The 27,746-nt window shown below is 43.2% G+C and overlaps 1 long non-coding RNA gene across 1 annotated transcript in view; it reads left to right on the plus strand.

The window, feature by feature from the left end:
- Positions 1-27,432, plus strand: part of LOC138567385 (uncharacterized) — a 100,964-nt gene extending 73,532 nt beyond the window's left edge. Inside the window, exons 2-3 of the long non-coding RNA XR_011302194.1 lie at positions 9,048-9,299; positions 27,369-27,432. This is a non-coding gene — a long non-coding RNA (uncharacterized lncRNA). The remainder of the gene's footprint in view (positions 1-9,047; positions 9,300-27,368) is intronic.
- Positions 27,433-27,746: the final 314 nt, after the last annotated feature.

Consider the following 27,746-nt stretch of genomic DNA (forward strand, 5'->3'; position numbering starts at 1 on the left):
GGCGGTATGGTGGTGCAAATCCCTATTCTTTTTTATTTATTTTTTTTTATTTGTCTTTAATCCCAAAAAAAAGAGATTTTTACAAGAGCGCATTTCAATCTTCGCAATTTCATTTCAATATTCACAAATTCATTTTGCATAGTGTCTTACATTTGGTGCGATCCTTGCAATTAGATTATTTGAAGGTTCGTTGAGCCTCCGACCTCCACTGTCACTTTTGTTCCTTTTGTTCTTTCCATTGCCAGGTTCAAATGTTTTGCAGCAGCCGTGTGCCATTGAGTCTTTTCTCCTGTGATTAACTGATTCCACCAGATATGTTCATTCCCCACAAATGAGGAAGCCGTCAAAGGGGAAAAATAGGCGATCCTGGCTTGGTGAAGGGCAGGGCAGCGCATCAATAGATGTTTTATGGATTCAATTGCTTCGGAGTTTGCACATAGCCTACAAGTTTTTTCCTTTGAACCCATTCTAATCGCTAGAATTTCTTGAGTTGGTAATACATTTAGGCGGGCTTTTAAGTAGGTTCTTATCAATAGTTTGTCGGGGTATTTTTTGCAATACTCCATGGGTTCTTTCAGTTTGTTGGTATTCGTGGCAAGGTGTGCTAGAAGTTTGTTCGTTGCGGCGTTTTCGATCGTATTGATCCAATCCCAACATTCCAGTTTCGTTTTTATCCTAGTTGGATTCTTCTTCAGTTCCTCTTCTGTGCACGCTATTGTCAGTAGTTTTTGTTTTTGATCCGTAGCCCACCGGTTCATTGTAAGGCCAAGTTCACGCCTTATAGGAGCTATCGCAGTATGCCGATTCTTGGCGTCCACATGACTCCATGTAGAATTTTTGGCAGATTACCACAAGCGGCAAATCAATGTTGAAAATCTGCCAACCTTTTTGCCTTAAAGTGGAGGATTTACTTACAGCAGCATGCTGGAACTAAATTCTCTACTTCAAGGCCAATCTCAGAATTCAGTGGTGTGGCAAAAACTGCGATAATTCAGTTACTTCCCAAAAAGTGGCAGTAACAGAATTACCACAACTTTCATAATGAGGCCCAATGTTAGCTAATCTAGAGATAAGGGAGGAAGCGTTGTTCTTTTGGTATAGATAAATGTAGAGATGAAGCTTATTCTAGTTGCAGAGTGTTATGGAACAGTATATGAAGAAAGGGGTTTCTTAACAGTACAACATCTGGCTATTCCATTTTATTTACCTTTTACTTGGGGTGCATAAGTCAGTGACAGCTCCTCTGGGTAGTGTGATGAATCAGTAATGATTCCTCACAGAAACCTGGCCTAGGACCCTTTTCAAATCTGGGCATGCCTCATCAGTGAGGAGTAGCTTGGGTATCTAGGCACAGCAGGCACGGGACTGAAGTCTGATTTGCAAATGGTATTTCCCCTTTTGTAATGGCTTGGCAGATGAAAAGCAATGGTCTTGAGGGTTGCCCAGAGCAATGCCAGGGGTTAAGATTAATTTTAAACCTTCCAGCCATCACCTCTTTTGTTTTGCTGTAGTCACCCTGAGTCGGACAGGTATTCCCAGACGTGGGTCCCATGCTTGCTGGGCTTAGAGACCCACGTTACTCCTTACTGATGAGGCCCTACAAGGCTGAAACATGTTTGGGGATGCCTGTGGTCTTGTGCAGAAGGGATGTGACCAAGCAGTTTGGGCTGGACTGCCCCTTTTGGGGTGGGACCAAGCCTGATTTGCATGTGGTCTTTCCCCTTTTGTAATGGATTGTCAGGAAAAGAACAATGGTCTGGAAGGTTGCCCAACGCAATGCCAGGGTTTAATTAATGTAATTCTAAATCTTCCAGCCATCACCTCTTTTGTTTTACCCTTCTCATGTGGCCAGGGAAGAGCAAACGCCTCCTGATCCCGACCCTGGGAGGGGTTGTGCTCTGCGGGATCATCACATGGGGGGAACAGGTCAAGAAAACTAGGAAACCCCCCTGTTTAACTTTCCCTATAACACCACACTTTGAATGGCTGTTTGTACAACAGAAGAATTCGTAAAGTCTAACTTTGTTGTTGAGAACTAGAAGTCCCATAATCCCATAAGTACTGGGATGAGGAAAAGGGTTGAAGAGTCATGCTGTATTAGTAGTCTGGCAATTAAGCCGGATAGCCCACACCTGACGGAAGCTGAGAGGCTTTACAGGCACCCTCGTGTGCAGGCAATTAGAAGGAGCTGGAACTGTGGCTGGAGTGTATGCAGTCATAAAAGCAGAAGGAAGAAAGCACAGTCTTGGCAATCCAGGCAGAGTGGGAGAACCAAGGGGACAACGGGACTCTGATACAGTAGATTTCACCTGCCTGTCCAGTGAGGCTCCTGTTCCACCAAACTCTGAGGTGCAGAGGCTGTGCAGCAGAAGATGTACAGGAATGCTGTCTTTCCCCATGTGAACCTAATTGCAGAGATTGCGCAGCAGGAAGTGTGTCAGAGAACGTGGTGTGAAGCTGTTGTGAAGCCGTGGGTCTAAGGGGTGAGAGGTGTTCCTTACTTGAGTGGCCAGAATGGCGACGCCTTAAGCAAGGAAGGGTTTGGGTCCCAAGTGAAGCTAGAAGTTGTAGAAGTTGTGCAACACGCGGAGAAAGGAACACAGAAGCCGGTGAGTTAAACCAGGCGTTCTGATTCCTTGTGCGAGCACTGCCTGCAACAGTATCCAGCTAAATAATCACTCCTGCATGAGCAGAAGTGATGCAGAGTTGATTGTTGAGTTTGTAATAAATGAACACTTGAATTGTAGCACTCGCATCTGATTGGGTATTCTCTCTTTCACTCGCGTGAGAAGCAAATGCTATGAAAAGCAAACCTTGTAAAACACATGAAGAAGTGGTTGTGTGCGCCTAATTACGATTTTAGAAGAAGAATGACATCTGAATCTTTATTAATGCAGTCAACAATTGCTAACAAAGAGAATGTCAAGTGTTTAAACATTGTTATTTGGAGTTGGAGAGAGCAAACATTGCCCAAGCCAAGATTGTATTTTCCCAAGTGAGACTGAAACCAGCCTTTCCCAAAGCCAGAGAACTACACAGTACTGTGAGCCAAATAGAACTTCAGCATTGTCTAAGATACAAGTGTCCAAGCATTACCTGAAGCCAAGAGAGTGGCAACAAAGCTTCTGGGTAATATTTCTGGCTAACAGTTGGCAGAGGGATAACGGCAAGGTTAGGGAAGGGAAACTTGCTACTTATAAACATTCTTTAAAGATGATACAACCTATATTGCCAAAGACCGTAGGAGTAAGAGAGAAGTGTAACGCAAAGGCAATTCTAGGTTGTGGTTGTGGCAGACAGACAAAGAGACTCCCCACTGAAAAGGAGGGTTCAGAGGAAGAGTGCCTTGTCTTTCTGAAGGTGTTGAAGTATCTGAAGGTGAATCTTTTCATAACCAAAACCTGTTTGAAGTCAGAAAGTACTGAAGCGGTGGTGGTGTCACAAAGTACTGAAGCTGTGGTGGTGTATTTGGTTGTCTGAGGATTTCAGACTTCAGTAGCACAAATGAATGTGGAATACTATGAGGCAAAGGGAGTAGGACCTCATGGTAAAACATTGTAGAAGAAGTTGTTGAAGTAGTAATACTGTGAAGTCATCCTGATAAAGATACCTACTGTGACTCCTAATCTTGTAAAGAAAGATATACTAAGTGTTATCCAAGAACTGTGTTTCATCAACATTTCCAGAAAGTTGTATTTCCTTTGAATTGTGTTAATTCTTCTTGGAGAACTGGAAGTTGTGGCAAAGCATTGTGGCTGGGAATGGCATTGATGCTATTTTGATGAAGTGGAAAGTCTTATCACCAAGAGGCAAATTAACAAGGGGGGTCCTGGGAGTCCCTCTGCCAGACATTAGTCCTGGTTAGGAGAGACTTACCCAGAGTCTTTAGCTCACTATCTTTCACAGAGAAGAAATATCCCAAACATATCAGTCTTTGTCCTGCCCTGGGGCAGTCCAGCACCGAAATGCTAGGCAAGTTGGACCTCATCAGTAGGGTGGATCTGTGCCTCTCTAAGAGTAGTGAGCAAGGGGTCCACGTCTGGATTCCCCTAGTAACTTAGGGTGAGACCCAAAGTTACTTAAAAATGCAAATTAACAAGGGGGCCCTGGGAGTCCCTCTGCCAGACATTAGTCCTGGTTAGGAGAGACTTACCCAGAGTCTTTAGCTCACTATCTTTCATAGAGAAGAAATATCCCAAACATATCAGTCTTTGTCCTGCCCTGGGGCAGTCCAGCACCGAAATGCTAGGCAATTCTCCTCTGAACAAGAGTACCAACAGAAACCCCAGACACGTGTTTCGGTCTGGTTGGACCTCATCAGTAGGGTGGATCTGTGCCTCTCTAAGAGTAGTGAGCAAGGGGTCCACGTCTGGATTCCCCTAGTAACTTAGGGTGAGACCCAAAGTTACTTAAAAATGCAAATTAACAAGGGATGTCCTGGGAGTCCCTCTGCCAGACATTATCACCAAGAGGACAAGCTTTTCTGTTATTGTAACTTTGGTTAACAAAACTTCCCTTTTAACATTGAAGACATCAGGAACTAATGAATTGCCATATGTTTTCTTTGTGTATTTGATGTTTATGTGTGAGGGCCAGGCATCCTGTGTTGGTAGGGAAATCCTTGTATGAGTAGGGATAGTGAGGCATTTAATAACATTTATAATGTAATAGAATGGCATATTTTGAACAATCATCCAATGTTGTCTGCCTCACACTGCTGACCCCTCACAGTAGACACATAATAATCTCAATAGTTTCAACATGAGAAAATATTTCAATCTATGTGAATAAATTCCTCATCTCATGGGTTACTACTTTACCTGATTTTGTGCAAGATACAAGCAAAGTATTATCCTGGATATTTGATGATCACTTTAAACATCAAATCATCTTATATGACCATAAAACACAGGATGGCATTGAGGCAATAACATGTTTTTTTTAACTACAACAAGCCATGTTCATGAAACATAATTAACTGTTCTTGGAAATGTTCGAACTGTGCATAAGCTGTAACTATTTACTGTTCACAGGCCAGGTATTTAGACAAAAAAGAGGCGCAGCCGTGGGCATGCCTTTCTACACCCTTGTATGTCAACCGTATGATTAGCAGGTGGTAGGAAACGTGGACAAAGTAAGATGATAAAACACAATTCACTGAATATATTATGGCTATGATATATTGACAATATGTTTCTTTTGTTGAGCGGGAGACTCCTCCTCCTGAAATATGTCATCTACCTGAGTTTGCATTTTAGTATAGCAAGGGGAAAAGGAATCATCTTGATTTAACTATCGAAGTGTGCAATTTTAAAATGGAAACCGCTTTCTTTGTAAACCCTACAGCATGCAGTATACTTTTATATGCTAAAAGTGGACATGCAAAGAGCACGAAATGGAGCCTTCCCTATAGGGGACTTCTGAGGACATGGCATAATTGTAGTATGGATGAAGATTTTGGCCAGGCATTATTCAAAATCTACCATTGGTTGTAAGAGGGGCCATACTCAGAATGGTGTGACTTATTTGCCCTAGGGTTAAGAGAACAATAGGGAGTGGTCGATCTTTTCCAGTCCAGTCAGCTAGTGCCTTGAATGTACTCCCGGTGGACCTACGAAGAGATAGTAACCTCCTCACGTTCTGCAAATGATTTGAAACAGCCTCACTCGTGATTAGGATTCCAGGTCAGAAGTGTCTGTCTTATGTGTGTGTGTGTGTCTCTTTTTGTGCGCCCTGATGCCTGCGGGCTGCGACGCGTAATAAATAGATAAATGAACAAAGCTATGGACAAGATCAAATGAAATGATAGAAATAGCCTACTAATGCCGAAAGCATCTGGAGGGAAAATTACTCGGCTAAGGTTTGTTACTGGTTTCAGTGTACAAGAAAAAGAATTGTATCGAATTGTGAGGAAACATTGGAAAATCCTATTACAAGATGAAAAAGTAAAATGCACTGTAGCAGGGAATACATGTTTTGCATTCGTAAGACTACCTACACTAAAAGACCAAATAGCACTTAAATACTTTGGTATGCAAACAAGAAACAAGTCTAATGACTTAAACAGTGGGGTTATGCACGTCTAACAACTCGGGCACTAAGTGAGATATTTGACAACTTATGTATGTAGATCGGGAAGAACACAGGAGAAGGGTGGGTAATTTAGGATCCCAGAGAATGTATTCCACTTGTCACAGTCGTAGGTGGTGAAGTGTGTAATATAATCTCACTGGATTGTAGAAGAGCTGTTTTGATGACTCTCCTAAATGTGCTCCTGCTAAATGCATATATTAAATGGGGAGTGTGAAGAAAGACTCATTGATGCTTTTGCGTGAATTTGGGTCACTTTTTCTTGATCTGTAACTGTTTTGCTGATTTACGCAAGAAATTGCTGAGACCTCATTTTATCCTGAACAACATCGTGCAGTATTGGGAGGTAATATGGTATCGTCTGAATTGTAATAATGTCGATTTTATTTTTAACTTGTATGAATATGTTAGGAATGCGCTAATACGCTGTCTAGGCTAAATTAAAGGTTAGGCTTTGCATTGATTTTATGCAGGATTTTAAACGTTATTAGATGCCCGGTTTTGTATGGATTTTAAATACATGTTTTGTGAATTGGGGGGCTGGTTTTACTAGGACTTGATTTTGTGTCTATTTTCTGTTAAATTGTATGTTTAACTGTTGTTACTGGAGGAATCCGAATTCAACAAACGATTGATTGACAATGTATTAATTGTAACACAACATATGTGCTGTATATACACTGTTGTGCCTTTAAAAACACTATGTGTGGGCAGTACTATCTGTAGTTTAAAAACTCAGATTTAAGAACGTGTATGGGTTCATAAAGAAAAAAGGGACCCCAGGTACCCATTGGCAATACACTAAGTAGAATAAAATAATATGAAAGCCATCCATGTTCCCTAAAATTGTTTGCTACATGGCAAATAGGTAAGAAACTATGAGGACGGAACTGAGAATGTAAACTGAGAGAAATTGGGGCACTGGGTCCAAACTGACACAATGTAAGTGAGGGTTTTCATCTATTTGTCAAAGAAGGCCCTATGATGGATAGATATAGTGTATATAATAGTGAAACCATTTCTGCATAATATGAGATACAGATATAAGACCTTTTGCCTTGATTTTCTTTGTGTTTCCTGCCAATCCAGTAAATCGCTTGTATGGATTTGAATTTCCTATGCTTATTTCTTCAGGAATTTTTGGCATTTTCAAGAGCAAGTATATTTGTTGTGAATATCCCCCATCCCTTTTTTGTCTTCTTCTTTATCCCTACCTCTTTGTACAGGAATGTGTTAATACGTGAACTTTTATTACATAGCACAAAAGCTATTATTGCCCTAGAAGAATTATGTGAATTACAGGAGGAAGTGTTTTTCATGTATGTCTTATTAGCCTTGACACAGCACAGCCACGTCCCTGACACAGCACAGCCACGACCAACATAATGTATGTATCTCAGTGAGCAAAACACATGGCTGTTTGTAAGATCTCCTCCCTTGATCTTATGTTACTTGTTAGCTTTACTTGTTAGCTTGTTAGCTTCATGTGTTAGCTTTTTAGCTACCCTTGCCTAATTTTCAAAACTGACACTGTGGGGAAATTGCTTGTGGGGGGTTTGAAGGGCTGATTTATTGGGTTAGAGCAGAGTTTTTATCTGAATTGTGTATAATTTAGTGTTGTGTTGCAATTTATTTCATTTAAAACTGAACTCGAGTCAGAAGTCTTTCTTTGATGTCCATTATTAGCCGTGCTGCATCACAACCGATGTGGACTCCCTGAAGCACTTATGTGGCAGAGCTGGCATCCTTGCAGCAGGCGCCTGCTCCTGGGGCATGCCAAAGGCAAGCCTGTCTGCGCACCGTCCGTGCCTAGGCCAAGTCCCTGGAATCTCTAATGCTGCCAAGACAATCTTGGTTTTGATTTGCGTCAATCCTTTGTGTCTCGAAAATACACGAGGGAGGTTTTTGTCTCCCTCGCTCCGGCCTCCACTTGTTTTCCTCTGGACTTTTTTATTGATTCTCCATGCCGGCCAGCTGTTCCTCCTGCTGGGTTTTTTCTTGCTTCTCCTACTAAGTCGGGAGATACTGCTGCTCTGCCATTTAGTAAGGATAATATTGGTTTGGCGCCTCCCCCAGTTCTTGGTATATTGATTAACGCCAGATCAGCAGGGGCATATCAAAATGATATCTTTTCTATTTTAGACGATATTAAACTAGATATTTTGTGTCGTACAGACATGCGGTTTTCTGATACTTCGGACGCCGATATTGTACAGCTTTTGCCACCTAACTACATGATTAAAAGACTTGATAATCCTAATCTTGCTCCCGGAGGAGGTCTTGCGCTTTTTTGGTTATAGTTTGTCTCACTATGTGAGAGAGGGTATGCCCAGACGTGGGTCCCTTGCTCGCTGTGCCATAGGGAACAAAGCTGCACCTCACTGAGGAGGCCCAACAAGGCTGAAACATGTCTGGGGTTGCTTGTGTTTCCATGCAGAGATGACCTGGCCTAGTAGCTTGGGCTGGGCTGCTACCATTGGTGGCAGTGCCTGACTGATTTTCATATGGCTGTACCCCTTTTGCAAGGGCACAGACGGGCTCAAAACGGTTGTGTGGAAGGTTGCCCAGAGCAATGCCAGGGGTTCAGATTAATTTAAAACCTTCCACCCATCACTTCTGAGGTTATAGTCCCGTAACTGATGCAGGCAGCAAGCCCATGCTTACCCCATCCATACCACACCCCTCCCCACCCCAGCATCCCACAGCGTGAATGTCCCCCCTAACACGGTACCTAGCAAGTGGAAGTACACCACAACAGTATCCCCAGCGCACTACTCTACCATGTACAAAGATCACACATCCTGCAGCTCAGTATGCTTAACAGAAGCATGGATGCACCATGCAATGTACCACAGCCATGTCCCCGACACAGCACAGCCACGACCAACATAATGTATGTATCTCAGCTTCATTAATCCACACTGTTCACTGACAACATGCCTTTCTGACTCCCTCAGGCACATCATCTGACAACGAAGTGGCCCACGCAAGCACCACAAGGGGCACCAGCCGCCGCTGCCACCGGACACCACGGACCACCACCACCGAGGACACCACAGCCTCCACTGGCACAACTGCCACATCCACCACAGCTGCAGCCATCCCATCACTGTGAGCACAGCTGCGGCCATCCCGCCAGCCCCAACCATCATAGTGATGGACTAGTGTGAGTGATTTAAAAGTGATGCAGTCCTCCAAGGCAAGCCAGTGTAAGTCTCTTCTGTCACTTGTAATGTGCTCTCTCTTTGATTTTCTGGTTATGATTCTTATGGCGTTGTTTTGGATCACTTGGCATTGTTTCAAGCATTTACTGCTTGCGCCCAGTAGTAGAGAATTACCATAGTCTAGCCTGGAGAGGATAGTGGCCCTAGCAATAGTTGTGCTGTTGTGTTGGTTTAGCAAGGGTCGAATGTTCTTCGGTTGTTTTTGGAGGTATTGGCAATTTCTTTTAAGAAAGGCTGTTTGAGCTTCAGCTCCCAGTGATGCCTGCAAGTCCAATGATGCCTGTAAATAAATGCCAAGTGTCTTAACTTTTTCTGATATTGTGATTGGTGACTCTTTGATGTTAAATGAGGAGTATGCTGGGCTCAGTTTTTTCCTAGCGCAGGATGTTCCGAAGATCATTAGCTCCATTTTGGTACCATTTAGGCACATCCAATTTACCTTCATCCAGGATTCAATGATGTTATATAATGATGTTAGTTTGTCATTGTCTTGATTGTAATTCCCACTTAGTTCAAAGAGCAGTTGGGTGTCATCGGCAAAGTTGGTAAAAAAATATGCTGAGTTAAGTCAACAGTGTGCATAGGTAGCGCAGATATAAATTGAACAATAGTGGGGAGAAACTAGCTCCCTTTGGGACTCCGCAATCAACTGGTTTGGTCAATGATGCATGCTCGCCCCAGATAATCTTTGATCGTTTATCCTGCAGGAAGGAAGCCACCCAATCTATGGCCACTTGCTGTGTCCCCAGGCGTTCTTCGTCCCCTCTGCTTTTTAACATTTATGTTTGCCCGCTGGCAGCTTTGATTTTGTCTGATGGAGCATTTTTTACACCTACGCTGATGACACTTTGATTTTCTGACTTGGCTCCCCTGAGTCTGACCCCCTGGCAAACTAAGAACTTGTCTAGCTTCCATAGGGAGTTGGATGTCCGAGAATTGGCTGACGCTCAATGGCGATAAAACAGAGATTTTTTAATAATTGGCCCTCAGGAGTCTAGCCATATGTGAAATTCGAATTTTTGGCTGGATTCTCTTGGCTCGTCCCACTCCTACTGTTTCAGTGAAAAGCCTTGGAGTTCAATTGCACAGATTGCTTCCGTTTGCAATGCCGTCCTTCTTAAGCTTACGCTTCTGAAGGAAATTCGGCTGTGTATTCCTCTTCATCTCTGGTCTTCTATGGTCACCACTTCCATCATGGTATCACTGGATTACTGTAATGGCATGTATTTAGGTCAACCGGACTTGCACCGCCTTCAGATTTTGCAGAATGTTGGCTTGCTCATACAATGCCTCTGTTGCGTCAACTTCACTGGCTTCCGATAAAACAACGGATTGAGTGAATATCCTCTGTATTGTGCATCAAGCCACTCAGCAGTCTTGCCCCCTTTTCTTAGACATAAACTTTCCTGCTATACTTCTTCTAGATCTCTGCGTTCTGGTTCTCAAATTTAGTTTACAGTTCCTATGTTCTGCAGAGCACGGACAGGTGGGTGCTCTTTTTCAGTCTTGGCCCTGAAGCTATGGAGCGTTCTTTCCATTTCTACTTTGGGAGATAGCCAACCACCTACATTTCCGTAAGGCTCTAAAGACATTTCTTTTTGTTAAACTATTGGGGGTTGGGGATCTGTTGACAGCCTTGCCGTAGCGCCCATATGCCCTCGTGCCGTGGTTCACGATTTAGAAATCTCTATACTATACTACTAGTAGTAGTACTACTGTGTTGTTGGAAATCTTTATGGTGAAACCTACAACTAATATTTGGTTAATAATTTACTTAGGCAATTCTGTGTGGAAATGTACACTTGATGTTGGGATAACATTTTATGGTGAAACATACATCCAATATTTGGATCATTATTTACTGAGGTTATTGTTGAATTGTATAGCTGATAATTTGATAAATGTTTTATTTGAATCAGATTGTAATTTATTGTTTGAATATAGGAATTTAAATATAAAGTATTTTTGGACTCATTATTAATTATACTATTTGTGTATCCAACATTTCATGATTTGTTAAACAAATAACAATGTATAAGTATACTGATGCCACTTTCGATGTTAATTGATCTACATATTCACCTTATGAACTGATAGGATTTCACAGCGAGTGAGTGTATTCAATTTACTATATCTCTGGCTCTTTACATAAGACAACACTGTTATTTCTCTTTTATTTATTTACTTGCCATTTGTGAGCGTTAGTTAAGTTTCCTACAATGTTGAGTTTAGTTTATGTCATGTTTAGAGTTAATGTTAGTTCTATGTTATCATGATTAATATCTATTTGTGAAACTTAAGCTTTGGCATCCGACTGTTTATAGACTTAAACGTTTTAATGGATAGTGGCCTTAGCTTTTTTGTAAAACATTTTCCCCACTGATTTTCTCATTTTTGAAAGGAGTATTGTATACATTGTGGGTGTATTATCTTGAAAAATGTACTTTGAAAATTGCATACATAATATTTTCTTTTTTTGCAAATTGTTTAAGTGGGTGCCATAGGTACTTTAAAACATTTTCCAGAGGGCGAGGGGAATGTCCAATTTGGTATTTGTACAGAGGCTGAATTAATCACTGGCCAGTTCCAAAAATAGTAAGCCCCCCAAAACAGTAACACCTCCATTCTACTAATAGTAGGGGTTCCAACTCCACTAAAATATTTGCTGAATACCAAAATATGATGTGTGTGTATGAGATAGCGCTGACTCGTTCTACCCACGGAATTGTGGTTGCCACTTGTGCCAGATGGTGTATTTTACAGCACGCAGCAAGTAACAGTAGCAATACATGAAAGAATAAACAGATTCTGTGCCAGAGTTTAATGCAGTCTGTGCCAGTACCACCGACCAAAAACGTGTTGTGATTTTTGAAAAAAGCAACACTTTTCGCATGGGTTGGGCAACTTTACAAAGACATCTTTAGAACGTGAGTGTAATACCAATGCAGAACTAGCCGAAACAAAAGTACAACTCGATCCCTGGAGATGCATGCAGGCATGCTGCAGCTTTAGTGTCTTTATCCTGTGTGAGCTCTGCATCTGTCATCATAGTCTCCGCAGATACAACTATAGTTTCATTCTGTGACTTGACTGGTACTTGGAAGGTATGAATGGCCTGCTGATTTAGCGGGGCTCCCGCTGTCTTAAAATGATATAGCACTTTAATAAGTGTTAATTACACTCTGCTGCGAGGTGCCAACACAGGAGCCCTCATGCAGATCAATCGCCACGCCCTGCTCCGTGTTTTCAAGGGGGGGTGGGAGGAGCAGAACAGTTATGTCTGTCAGACACTAGCGCGTGCACATGATGTGTGTGTAGGAGATAGCGCTGACTCAGCCATGAGATATGTCAGCGCCCTTCGTATCAGTGTTGGATGCAGCATGACTGAGCCGGAGAGAAGATCAAGGCTCTTCAAACTCAACAAGGCTCCATCATGGGAGGGGTGTCCCATCCCAAACACACCCCGGGCAAGCAATGCTCCTGCGCATGTCTGATTATATGTTCGTTATACTGCATTTAAGACGTACTCTTTAGCGTTAGCCTCTTATTCTGAAGTTGAAGGAGTCATGTTACAGTATCATTTACCTGTTGTGACGAAGTCCCCAGTTCTGGCTGGGCTGTTCCGATTCGTGGCAGCACCTGACTGGTTTGCATATGGCTGGGCCCCTTTTGCAATGGCACAGCCGGTCTAAAAAACAGTGGTGTGGTAGGTTACCCAGAGCAGTGCCAGTGGTTCAGACTTATTCAAAACCTTCCAACCTCGCACATAGGGAGACAAACTGTAACCAAAAAAGTGATGGGTGGAAGGTTTTGAATAAATCTGAACCACTGGCACTGCCAGGGGGGGGTCCATCCTCGAGCGGAATCGTTGAGTGAAACCGAGAAACTCTGCACTTCGCCTGCCAAGGCACCGAAGGTACTGCGATGAAGAAGAGCATCTTCTAGCCTCAGGAGTCATCTAGGCGTCCCATATTTTCTTGGATCCTGTTCTCCTGCGGCCTCTCAGGTACTTTGGGCTGGTAGAACCTTATAGAAGAAGGTAGAGGGTTATTGAACATTTTTGGACTGGGCTGTAAAAGACAAGATAAGTTACTCCCTAACTTTTGCATTACAGGTTGCCAGGTGGGGGGCATCCTCACACAGAATTATTTATCTAGTCTCAAGAAAGTATTCTGCCACTGTTCATAACTAAACTGCCTTTCTTCCCTAATCTATGCTGTTATACCTCACTTAAGAATTCACATGCCTATTTAAAAGTGTCTGCAGATGGTGCATTTATTACTGATTTTAAGTGTTGTGTGATACCACATAGAGTGTATGTATTTGCCATTCTTTGAATAGAACTGCACGAGTACACAGTGTTATTATTTCTATGTATGTATATTATTTAACCTTATTTTATATATTTTTTAAAAGCTGTGTTATCACCTAGCATAGTGTGTGGACATTCCTTTGTGGGTTTTGGGGACCCACTGTACTTAAGAATCTGCCTGCATCACCTCCTGAGTGCTTAAGCATTGGCTGCTTGTCCAAGCTACCATATAGAGAACCCTGGCTGGGATGCTCTGTCTCTTTGTCCCAAACATATAGAGGACAGAAGCACAGATACCTCTTCCAGTCTTTACAGGTAGGTCCAGGGATGTTCTCCCCCTTAACATTTTCTCCCAAATGCAGATTCCAGAGGGTGCAGGTTAGAGGTCTGCATGTCATCCCTACACCTAAGAGGGACCACCAGAGAGGAAGTATAATAGACATAATCAATAAAAAAAGGGCCCCTTCTGATCAGGGGACTACACTGAGTGAGCCATTCCAGAGTCGTAGCCAGACCCAAACCTCTCACATTGGAGGGATGCCTCAGCCTTTAAGAAAACAGTCACATTAGTTCACAAATGCCTGACAAGCGGGGAAAATGCATTTTGTTCCTTGGCCCTGTGGTGGGGAATCCTTCTAACACTTTGATTCATATATGTTTAATCTACCGACGTCCTGCAGTTACAGGCCCACACTTTGCAAGGAAGAGATAATCTGCATGCAATGCACAAAGGTAGGCATAATTGATTCCCAGTCGCACAGCATCATGGGGATTACCAATTTACTCATTCCACATGATGAAGGGAGTGAGAATACTGAAAGCCCTTTTCCATATTTACCAGATGACTTGCAGACTTGTGATCTGCATGTTAGGAAATTGGGGAGACCCAGACTCATACAGGCTGTTATGACAAACCTTCCTGAGGGAGAGAGGGAGCCTGTGGTATGACTGAGCAAGGAAACAACACCACCACAAGGTATGGTCACAAAGATTTTATTTAGGATTAGGCTAAGCATTGGACAACGCCCAACAAGTACTGGTGGAAACTCTACAAATAAAGACCGACTTCTAAATAAAACGGTGTAATTATCGGTTGAACTCAATAGGGATCCATTGGAGCTCTGAGTGATCCCCTTGTGATCCATCATGAGGTCGAACCCCATTCTAATAAGTTCTAGCCCCCCAGAGATGCCTTAATCTACAAAGAGATGTCCAAATGATGTGGCCAACAGAAAAGTTTCAATCCTAAACTTAATGCCTCCTTAGCCTCCTGGCTACCTTATGCTACTGACCCAAAAGTTCCAAGGTTTTGGCCAAAGCAAAAGTTCTAATCCTACTATTCAAAGTCCATCTCTATCTAATGCATAAATAACAAATTTGTTCTTTATGACACTCACGTTTCACTTGCAGATCCTTGTATTTCAGATTTCACAATATGTCCCTCCAGGGCCTTGGCTTCAAGATTCATGGCATGTCCCTTCTGAGCCTTGTCTGGATTAATGACAATTCCCTCCTGGACCTTCCATCCTCTGTCTCCCCTTCTACCAGGATTCTTTCCTCTTCTGTCTCCTTGGCATCTAGAGTACAGGATTTAACGCAGGCCTCTCCTGTAGGCCCTTGAATGCAGTTTTTCAATAGGCCTCTGTCCTAGGCCTTGGGTTCAGCATTCACAGACAGTCACTCTCATATGCCTTGGCACCTTATGTTAGGGGTTGAACCAACCTCCTATTACCTTTCCTCAAGGGTTGAGGGTGGACATCCCCATGCTTTGGCTTTCCAGTTCACCCACAGAGTTTAGGGTGACTGGGATGCCCTTCTGGTCAGCCTTCCTCCTCCAGGGTGCCCGGGGATTAACAGCTCCCCACCACTCCTATTCTCTCCAGGATTACACTGACTTCCTCCAGATGGTAGTCCATCCGGGAGTCCTCCCTCTAGTAGTCTACCCTTGTATCCAGGGAGTATCAACAGGTGAAGCTGCTTCCTCCAACTCAAAGACCCTGAATTACTTAACCCAGTTCTGTTTATGCCCACATGGCTGTAGTGTATTGGACACTGACTACTTCCTAGTTTTCTTTGTCTCCCTCCCAGCGATTGGTTTTACTCTGTGATGACCTTTCCACTTCCTATTTATCGCTTTACTGATTGGTTATTGGTCATATCAAATGGGTGTATTGATTTCATCCCCTCTATCTAAAGAGCCTGTGCCGTGCTGCGCCATGTTGGAATTCCCTATTTTGAACTTGCCATGTCTGAAGTGGTCTGTGGTCTCTACTGCAGTGGGGAAGTGCCGACAGAGCGGGGAAGTCCTCTGCGTATGATCACTTTATGGCCGCTCCTCTCTGACGCCATCTGCACACTCCAGTGGGTAAGCATCTCTATTGGCTAATGTAACCACCCATTGGGTCTGCATCTCATTTTACTCAAATGCCTGTTAGCACTTATAGTCCTTTTATCCCCAGGGGGCTCTGGTGTATTGGACACTGGCTACTTCCCAGGCTTCTTTGTCTCGCTCCCAGTGATTGGTTATACTTGGTGATGATCACCTATTGTTTGGCTATTAGTGTTGCCAAATGTATGTATTGATTTAATCCCCCCTGGCATGCAACTGGGAGGTTTCAAAAGCATCTGTGGTATACAGCGCCATCTTGGAATTTTCTAGTTTGAATTTGGCGTCTCTGCAGTGTTCTATCATTTCTACTGCAGTGGGGAAGCGCCGAATGAGTGGTGAAGTCCTCTGCATATGATTGTGGTATGGCTGCTCCATTCTGGCATCACCACTGTGACACCAACCGCATACTGCAGTGGGGAAGCACCTCCATTGGCTATTGCATCCACCCATTGGGTCTGCAGCTCATTCTGCTCAAATACCTATAAACATCTACAGCCCTTTCCTGGCACGCCTTTAGAGGTTGAGGGAAGACTGCATCTCAGAGACGATGACATGCCCAGGAAGTCCCAGTCCACATACAGTATGGGTAGAGTTTGTGACTCGTCACAGACTCCATATTTGGCCAATACCCTCCTAGAATCCAACATCAGGCCAACCCTCTTCAAAGCCACATGGCCACCCACCTATAATCCAATTCAAAAGCACATCACTCAATGCAGAAGTGCCTTCAATAACGCTAGGCACCACCCACGGGGGGAGAGGGGGGGCTTCCTATATAAAGCAGTCAAATCTGTCTGGGAGTGTGGGGTGATTGAGTCAGATTTGGCGGACAGAGTTTGGCAAAGAGGGGTGAGAGAAGAGATGGATCATCAGAGAGAGGGAGCATTTTTGGAGGAGGTTGGAACATGAGCTAGTTCCCATCAGAGGAAGAGGCGTTGCTGGGAATTGAAGGAGGCAAACCATGTGGGAAAGAGAGATAGTTTGAGGGAGGTTGGAAGAAGTACATGACGGTGGGAAGGGGAAGCTTACATCAAGCCAGGGTCTTGTTATCAAAAAGGAAAGACATATGAAGAGGCCGAACAAGGATTGGAATCTCATCTAAGAGAGGGCAGAAAGAATGGAAGAAGAAACTATCAGAAAGACAGCAGGCCAGGAGGAAGAATGGGGTGCACGCCCTTAAAAGCAGTGGCAGTCAAAGAGAGAGACACTAGAGGGGGAGATGGAAACACTGTACCCGAGGCAGTGGGGATAAGAGCAGGAACACCTTCTAGAAAGAGAGAATTAATTTTATTTTTTAATAAAATCACTCTTATTAGAGACCACATTGCTAATTTTTCCATGTTTTCCAAACCTTCTCTGTCCAGAGATCTGGTCTGATCCCCACCAGCTCCAAAATTTCGTAGAAAAGAATCAGCTTCCCGTGGAATTGAGAAGGCACTTTTAAATATGTGTGGTGATATTCTACTCTCTGCTTTTGAGGGCGCCCTCATTCTTCTGATTATGCCCGACCCCTCACTGATTGACCTCCCCACATCTTTCTTAATGAAGGTTAAAAGACCTTTACTGTATTTAGCAATCTAACCTTCACTGCAACCTTTATGTGGGGGGAAATAGTGACGTCCACCCACTATCATCTTTGACTTTAATGATGATCCTCTCCGTCATCCCAGCAGTGGACCAACCAATTATGGCCGGTTCACTGATCAATTCCAAATTAGACTACATAAATGATAATGATGTGTTATTTATATAGCGCCTTAATCCAAAGCGCCTTACAGAGCACATATTTACATATAATATCACCCAACCGAAATTGGTAATCATTTACCGACCTCGGAAGGATGAAAGGCTGAGTTGGCCTTGCCAGGATTCAAACCTGCGACCTGCAGATAACGCTCAGATCACAGCAGCGAGCGTTCAACCCGCTGAGCTATCTTACCGGCTTGCCATATTAGCTGGAATTCCTGATAAACAACTATCACCCCTTCAAAAGACACAAAACTCAGCTGTGAGACTACTCTTTCAAGTACCAAAAACTATGCATATTTCACTATCTTAGGTCTCTTCATTGGCTACTGGTATGACAGAATCATTGTTAATGTTATATAGGGCCTCATTACGAGTTGGGTGGTATTCCACTGAAAAATCCACTGGAATACTGCCCAACAGAATTACTGTTACCGCCACTTGGTCCAATGGAATTAAAGCTGGATTACAAGTGGTGGTGGCGTAGCTAATCCCCATTTTATAGGTGGCATTTTTGGCGGACATTACCACAGTTGGAATTACAGCAGCGGTAATTCTGCTGATTTTCGGCGTATAGCGGGAGGATTTACCTCCAGCATGATGCTAGAGGTAAATCCCCCACGCCAGGGTCATACTGGTAGTATGGCGATGCGGGAAAAGTGGGCAGTAATTCCGTTACTGCCAATTCTTTCCTGCACCGCCATACTTGTAATGAGGCCCAATTTGTCTTGTACTCAAATGCCTCACTTGGCAACCTATCTGACTGCAAAAATTATAAACTACAATCCATCTCGAGCACTATGTCCCTCAAATCAATGTCTCTTACTAGTACCTGCCTGACACTTTGTTCATAGAGGTGACAAATTCTTTTTCGGTTTTGAATCCTCGTTTATGGAACTCATTTACTACTGATCTTAGACTAATTGACTCTAATACACTGTTCCGTAAAAATGAGGGAGTGTAATTTATGTGGGGTCAGAGAGGGAGGACGGGGGGCAATAACCTCAGAGCAGGGAGATGGCCCAGCAGATAGGGAATCGCCTGACACTGTCTCTGAGACTCATGACAACAAGACCTGAACCGCAGCATTAAAGTCACCACCTAGACCTTTCAGAGGAGTTCTTCAATTTTTTCCCAAGCCAGGGGTGATCCCTGGGGTCTGAACAAACGACTTATTCATCAACGTTTCTGGTAGCAAACTGAATGTAAGTTTCTTATTTCTGACCCATTTGGCTCTTGAATTATTCACTGTACACTTATCTTACCTAAACGCTTGTTTTTTCCTGTGTAGACTAATAAGCCACTTCATCCAAAATGGCCTAGTCTTGTGTTCCACACTCTGTGACTCTGTGTTTAATGTGCATGCTACACCATAACACAAAGTAGCCAATTCACCCTCATACAATAATTGGAACATATGCTGTTGATTTAGTTAAAATCATGGCTCTCTGCTCAGAGACAGACATTCCGACTGGTCTGCTATTTCATCTTCCACCACGAAGAGTCGGGAATAATTCTAGAAAGCATATTTCCTCTGAATGTTTTCCCAAACTCTTAAGATCGTCCCTTTTTATTGTTGATTTGATATAGTTCGATAGCAGGGATATTCATTATACAGTCCGCAGACCACTTGGGGCCATTCAGATTATTTGCTTTGCCTGACCTTTGCTCTGCCACTTCTACAAAACCAGGCATTGCTATGATGGGGAATCGTACATAAATGTTGACCTGGGAATTGCGACGGCCGAAAATGCAGACTTTTTTTTAACCCCCCCCCTTACACCACATATATATGTGGGATGGTTTAGAGTATAATATTAATATGGGGACCTGTGGGGGTCTCATCCTGCATATATATGTGGTGTAAAGCATTAAAAAAAAAGAAATCAGCATTGTCGGCCGTCGCAATAATCACATAGATCCCAATGATGGAGCTCTTATGGGGCCCGATCGATGGGTTTAGGGCTTTTCCGCTAACCTTTCAAGTGAATATTTTGCTATTAATTTCTGCTTCAGGATTATGGTAGGTCAGTCTGACACAGTCGTGTGTTGGACAGTGGGAGCAGCTAACGAGCATTAAAAATATAAATATCCCATGAGAGAGGAAGATAAACATTAAAACAAATTAATATTGACCGTGCCCTATGGTTTGTATTTTGAAATTAATGTTTTTTTGTGTTGGTACTGTCACAAAGTCGCCTGCTTGGTGACAACAGTAGTAGTGTGGTGACTTTAGAGGCTGGGAACCCCCTCAACTTCATGATGGTAGCCCAGGGGTCACACAGCAGGGACTTGTTACATGGGGAATACATCTCACATAATGCCCCGAGAGTGAAGGCAAATGTAACTTCTGACCTCCCTAACTATGCCCACTGCCAAGGTTGACCTACCAGCGGAAGTCCAAGGGTACAGCCAGAGGGCACTGTGAGACAGGCATGGTATCAAGAGAGACACAGACTCAAAAGTAACAGTTTGAAAACCTTTACTATCAAACCTTTTGGGGTTGGTGTAATGCCTATCTGGCCCTAACTCTAAAGGGGTTCTTTCTCTTGCCGCTTCCAGCTTTTGCCTGCTTTGCCTTTACCTTTTTTCGTTTTGCTTTGCTTTCTTCCCGCTTTGGCTCACCAGGCTTTTCCTTTCACAGCGCTCCTGCTCCGGTCACCCACACGTTACTGAGTTTCTCTCTGCTTCGTGAAACTCACCAACAGTAGCGCAGCGCTGGCAGGCAGGCCAAATCAGGTCAAATGGATTTGGGTCAAGGTCAGGGTCTCACCACCTGCCCCTCAGAGTCCCCTGGGACTCGCACACGTCCCATGGGGAATGAGCACTGGCCTAAACAAGGCTGATTGACTGATTTCTGTCCCGCTCCTGCTCCCTGGCTACATGGCTCCCTCACCACGATGCAGCCCTTCACACACACCGGGTCAGCATCTCAGTGTCCAGCACTCCACCGTTCCTTCTGGGCGCCTCTCCTTGCAGTCTTCTGCACCTTGGCCTCCTGGTTCCTTCAAACAAGTCCAGCTCACTCAATGACCCTGGCAGAACCACCCTTTATATACTGCGGGTAAGAGTCAATTGGAGTCAGGTGTGTACAGTTGTGGAAAAGTGCCTGACCTTGCCTGACTCTATTAGTGGGGCAATTCAAAGGTGTTAGATGGTAGGCCTCACTTTGTATCCCTATGTTGTTTCTATGAGTAATCTTCAGTATTCTCTGTCACCTCTTTCTCATCCCAGTACTTGTTGGAATTTGGGAGTGGGGGGTGGGGTGTGATTGAAACTACCCCATTAGGGCCGAGGGAGAGTGGGTTGGTGAATAATTGGGAAATGGGGGATACCATGTCTAACCCTTGGGTATTCTCCTCCAATACCCATGACCCTCCACTCAGGTGATCCTCCCTCGTGTGTCGTCCTCCCGCTGGGTTGGGATGCAAAGGCGATGGCCCTGCCCTTGCCAACTGAATGGAAGATCACGGGGGAGTAGGTGAGAGAATACCATCAGGTTTCTCACAACACCCAGGCTTAACACTGAAGATAGGGTCTCCTCTCATCCAACAGGAGCATAATTCCAACCTGCACTCATGAAGAGGGGCCTCATCTAATGGAATCCAGGAGCAGCTGTCCCACGATAGTGCTTGCATGCTCGCCTTCTCTCGCACCGTTGCAGAAACCACTCCTAAATATGCAAAAAGAAGGACATGGGTTAGGCTGAGGGCCTACCAGGTAAGGTCCATACCAGCAACCTAAAGTGGGAGTTGGGAACTCCAAGATGGCAGACTTAGTCCCAGTGGCTCTGGTTTAGCAGACACTGGAGAGTTGCCCGGGTCCAGAGAACCACAACTCCCGAGCACCTCATATCAAATCTGCACACCTGAGTTCCTTTGACACAAAGAGAGGTTGGGAGGAGACACCAAGGCACTACATAAAACCAAACTCCTAGTTGGTCAATGTAGGAGGATGGTGGTTGGAGCAGGAGCTGTAGCAGAAGCTGGAAGAAGGTTTGAAGAGAGCTAGAGGTAGCAGTGTGGAATGAGCTAGAAGGAGTTTGGAAGAGGAAGAGCTGGGGGTTAGGGGAGGGAGCAGAGTTGGAGATGGCCCCGGTGAGGTTTTGTGAGTGTAAGAGGGTGGAAGCTAATATTACATTGGAGGAGTCGGGGTGGGGGGTGGGGAGCAAGGAGCGGTGCCAGTAAAATCCAAGAAGCAGGAAGTGACATATCAGGAGGATAATGGGAGAGATATAAAGGAGGATACTGAATGTTTGTTGTTGCCGAGGAGATTGAAGAAGAAGAAGATCAGGAGGTTTTTGGAGGATGTTGGCAAGTTTAAGGAGGAGGTTGGGGAAAAGCAGGAGGAGTATATTGGAGATTTGGGGGAAGCGGTAGGAGATTTTTTAGAGGATGTGGTTGCAGGAGGCATGCCGGGGAGATCAAGGTAGTGGAGGAGAGTCACAAGGATATGATAGAAGGAAAGACCAAAGAGGTGGAGGAGGAATATACTAAAGAGGTGGTTGTAGAGGACATTGAGGAGGTTGTAGAGGAGAGATTTCAGGTAAATAATGAAATCACATAAGTGATCCAGCATAGGCAGGAGCAGGGTGAGGTTCAGAGGAGAGCAGGAGAGATGGAGACTGAGCTCAAGGAGGAGATAGGGAGAGGCAAGCTATCATTGAGGAAAAGCAAGCACTTGAAGAGAGAGAGAGATAAAGAGTTTGTGAGAGAGCTGATAAGAACAATTTAAGTATGTACTTAGAAGAGATACCCATCTATGCAGATGACACTCAGATGACAGCTGGAGACACTACCACATCTCATGGGATAAAAGGATGCGTAGTCTCCATAAAATAATGGATGGATGCCAACTCCTTGGAGATAAACCCTCGTAAAACATAAATCCTGCTGGTGAATGAAAGACCGAACACATGGACTTACCTTTGTTCACCCGCCTCCTTTGGCCCATGCCCAGTCCCTAAACCATCTGTCAAGAAGTTAGGCATGTATATCGACCATGAGCTTACCTTAAAAACTGAAATCTCTTTTGTTAATAAAACGTGCTTCATGATATTAATGAAAATTATACACCTCTCTGATTTCTCTCATTTTCTAACCAGGTACTGGTCAAAGATTCTACTATTTACTCTCGCTAAAATTATGGAAACAATTGCTATCTTGAGCTTCAGAAATATGCTATTACCTGGTTCCAGAGAGTACAAAACTCAGCAGTGAGGCTAATAACGAGACTCAAGAAACAAGACCATATCAGCCCAGCCCTCCAACCCTTGCACTGGCTTCCTGTTGAAAAACGATTGTCTTCAAAAGCATATGTGTTGTCTATAAAAGTCTCCCACACCCCACTGTTACCTCTTGAGCATCTAAATTCACCCTATACGCCCCAAATGCTCTTTGCGATCTACCGTCGACAGGAAACCCACTGTTCTCAACTATCGGAAAGAAAGACGGGGCGTGCCGAACATTTTTGGTCCAGGCCTCAAGAATCCGGAACTCATTACCTGGCCCACTTTGCAGAGCACCGAACCATATCTCATTCAGAAAAAATCTTAAAACAATTCTATTCTCATGATTCTTAAGTGGTACATTCAATCGTATATAAACACATGCAGTTATGTTTGCACTTCTATAGCGCCTAGACATCTTCGGATAATTCGTTTCGCTTTATAAAACCCAAGTAACATAACAGTCCAAAAGGTTGAGAAGGCGAGATATATAGAGGTGGGTGAAGAAGATTTACTAGAGTGGGAAAAAAAGAAGAGGAGGATGTTTGGGAGTTTGAGGAGGAAGTTGATGAAGTGTTAGAGGAGGAAATAATAAAATGGGCTAGCTATTGGAAAGCAGAAGAAAAGGAGAAGATCAGAAGGTGGAAGGAGCTTGAGAGAGAAGACAAGGAGACTACATAGCTGATGAGCCAGAAACCAAGCATATTAAATAATACCAGAGGAAGATGGTGGGAGACTGGGGAGACTGCCAGGAGAAACTGCAATTTAATTTATTTATTGTGTTTTCGCTTCATGCAAAACTTTTAACACATAAAACCAATCCTTTTAATTCATCCATCTTTCAAAATTACATTAAAGTTAGTAAGTGGCTATATTGTTGGTTGCGTCCATCAATAGCCTAGTTGGTGGTCAAATCTCTGCTAGGTACCTTGGGCGTTCATACCATGTTCTCCCCTCGAGTTCTTAGGAGTACATCCAAGAAGTTCACTATTGCACAAACCCGCAACATTTTTGCTCCGTACATTGCCATCGACTACCATTTATCAGGAGTTAGTGAGCTGGCTTCTGTGGAAAATCTGCCAAGATAATGTTGTTGTTGCGTCGATACTGCCGGGCAATGGAACATTAAGTGTTTAATCGTTTCAATTTTTTCTAGTTGTAAACAGAAGCAACAGCCTTTAGAAGCTACATTTGCTTGTTTCCTCCTGTACAGTACTTCCCTTGTTTCATGTAGATTGAGCCTTATTCTGAGAAATTGATTTCTGTTATATTGGCTAGGGAATTTTTCGAAATATCTTGGCAGCATTTTGAGTTTTCTTGATTCAGTGGACATCTATCTTTTAGTCGGTTTTCAACAGTTAGAATCCAGTCACTTTGCAGGAATGTCTTGTCTCTAGATTAGTATTTAAGGCTGCTAGCTGTATCTCCCAATTCTCATTCTATTGAGGCCACACTCAGGGTTCGTTGGTGATGTGTTTAAGATGTGATATGGAAGTGCTGCGTCAGTCATTTTGCACTTTCTGTATATCGCCAGTCCTTTCCATAGTGTTAGTGCATATAGCGAGGTTGGAACAAGTTTGTATCGTATGCTGTTAACTAATGCACTTTTTGGAAGCGGTAGCCGTTTTCCAAAACTCTCCTGCGAGGGGATACCAGATTTTCCAATTTAGGGCGAGGGCTGTCTCTGCACCATATGTCAATATCGGAGCCAATTTTTGCCTGTAGAATAGAAGAATGGGCTTCATTGTGAATTTCCCAATCATGCTTGTATAATTGATTCTTGTGCAGCAAGCATTTAGATTTTGATGTCAGTGTGTTCAGCCAGATAGTGTCCACGACTGATTTGCTGAAGTATATCCCGAGATATTTAATTGCAGCCTTCTAGGTTCTGGTTTCCCATTTTCCACTGAAAGCTTGTTTTCTTTTTGATTCCGTGCATTATGCTTATGATTTTGGATGTCTTCTGATTCACGTGTAGGTCGTTTTCCGCAATGCATTTTTTCACTTGATTCAATTTGTGCTGAAGACCTATTTGTGTAAAATCCATTTTCACAAGATCATCTGCATTACAATCCAGCTGATGTGTTGCCCATTGATTTTAGGAAGGAAGTCTGGTACGGTTTTTAAAGCTATAGGTAGATCCACCAGGTGGAGGTTAAACAAGGTTGCTGCGAGCGTACAACCTTGTTTTACTCCCTTGTCTATTATCAATTCCAACAGGTGGCACAGACACTTCCATTTTCGTAGCTTTCCCCATAGCTTTGTCCTGTTCACCATGTCGAAAGCCTGTTGCAGGTCTATAAAGGCCAGGAATAGATTGGTCTTATTTTTTATCGCTTGAACTTTCAATACATTCAGAATGAAAAGATTGAGATCAGTCCCACTTCCTTTAGTAAAACTTGTTTGCCGTGGGTCTGTTATTTTGCTCTTATTTGTCCATTGTGTAAGTTGTTGCTGTAGATGCACTGCTAGCAGTTTTCCGATGACATCCAGCAATGCAATAGGTCTATCGTTTTTTGGGTCTTGTCAATCTCCTTGTTTGAAGATGGGGACTATAATACCCTTTGTCCAGGACATGGGGATCGTTCCACTTGTTGACATTTTGTGAAATAAATTTCGCCCACTCCTCTTGGGTTCTTTTTCAGTATGGAGTTTGTTAACCCATCAGGCCCCAGTGTATTGGAAGATCTCAATTTTCTGATGCAATTTTTTATATCAGTTTCTGTGCAATCAATCTTCCATGGCAGAGACTCTGCTGTCGCTTGGATTGTTATTTTCCCTTGTTTATTATATTCAGTAAATACGTTTTGGAAGTGATTCACCCATGCTGTTTCATTGACACAATTGCTCAAGATCGCTTGTTGGTTAGCTGATATCTGATTTAGGAGGCTCCATGTATCTCTGGTGTTTGTTTTACATATTGCATGGAGCATGTCCTCAGCTTGTTCTTGCTCTCTGGTTGCTTTAGAGGATCGTACCCAGTTTTGATAGGCTAATTTTCATTTTTTCATCTCTGTTGTTCTTTGAGGTTCCATCAGTTTCTTGCCCATTTCAATTTCTTGCCGGAGCAACTTCTTGCACTTGCTTACTAGTACGCTGAATCTATGTTTTAGCTTATCAAGCTGGAATTTACATCCCATTTGTCGTGATTCGCAATTGCACATATGAGTACGCTGCACTATCGTTTGTTGCAACACCATGATATGTCACTATTAAAGCTGTGACATCTGGGGCAGAACATTTTAAGCAATTTCTTCCAGGGTTTATTGTTACATTTAAGTATTTAAGTTACCACAATTAAGCAGTCTATTTCCTTTCCATCGCCATGTTAGAGCAAGTGGAACATGGTCACTGGTGCTGGTGTTTAGAATTTCCAGTTTTTCAATAATGTGCTTGTAATTACATCAACTCCATATGTAGTCTAGGGTATACACACTAGTTGTGCCCTTCCACGTAGTTTTTCCAAGGATGTCGCCACTGGTTTGGCCATTTAGCATGTAGAAGCAGAGATGTTTTTATGGGAGGGCAAAAGGGGCACTTGCCCAGGGCCCCCACCTTGGACGGGGGCCCCACATGGCTGCCTGATCTGAAGAAGTAAGATTCCAATGTTCACCAGTCTTAAATAGCACACGGCAGGATATTTTATGGGGCGCTGCTGATGCTCTAAACCCATTGCCTTTCTGTTTTGACAGATACATTCTGCCTTGATCAATTCATCATATATTGCTTTCTGTGTTTGCTGTGGTATACATAGTTTGTGTGTTCCTTACGGCACAACTCCGTAGCATTTTTTCCTTCCTGTGGGAATTCTGTTGATCATGTGCAATAGGCAACAGTGAAATGCATATTGATGAATTGAGTTCCACAATGGCTCAGAAGTTAGCTCAGGGTGTGAAGCACCCATTGCAGAGATATGTGTTCAATGCAAAATTAGAATATCATAATCCAGCAAGGCTGGCAGAGCATTTCCTATGTCTGAAGTTTATAAACCTGCCTGCATATTTACTTGGTTTTGCAGAACAACATCTGCTATTATCAGCCATGCACCTGCACCAGATAGGGGTTGCTATAAAAACTAACATATCATCCGTATGGTGAAGGTCTAGAAATTGGTTTGTTCAGATGGGGTGTTGTAAAACCTAGGCAATCGCCTAAAACAATGGCATAAACTGTTAGTCCAAGAGGTGAATAAGTATCCAAATTCAAGACTATGGAATGAAAGCGTTCATGCTTGTATCCTGGATTTGCCAGCGACGATACAGTGATCTTGGTCAAATAATCTAATATATCTTTCATTACTGTGCTGTCTTCTGTGAGGTTTGCCATCTTGCATGCTGCTGGTATCGTTTAACCCAATACTTGATTTTTCTTCTTATGTAGGCCATTTGGGTGGATGGGTTGGTAGACAGAAGAAAGCGGACCAGATGTTGCAGGCCTCAGGCAAGTATATTTTAAGGTCTGCTTTAACACAAAAAACTGCTTGCTTTTTGGTACAAGACGAAGATTTCTATGCATGTTTATAAATTAAAATGTCACATGCCATTATTTTGGAAGTATTTAAAGCTTTAAAATACAAAAGACAAACCTATATTAAATTTGGTAAATCACATCGATTGGTACGCTGGTGCTTATATACTTCCCTTGATGATGGAGAGAATGAAGCTAGGATCATTCCCATTTTGCATAACACCCTTCTATAATATTTTGTTTAAAAATGGTCATGTTTGGTAATGTGATTTGTATACTTTCCAAGTATGT

This window comes from Ambystoma mexicanum, chromosome 2p (assembly GCF_040938575.1).
Source record: "Ambystoma mexicanum isolate Mex_15411 chromosome 2p, UKY_AmexF1_1, whole genome shotgun sequence".
Taxonomy (NCBI): domain Eukaryota; kingdom Metazoa; phylum Chordata; class Amphibia; order Caudata; family Ambystomatidae; genus Ambystoma; species Ambystoma mexicanum.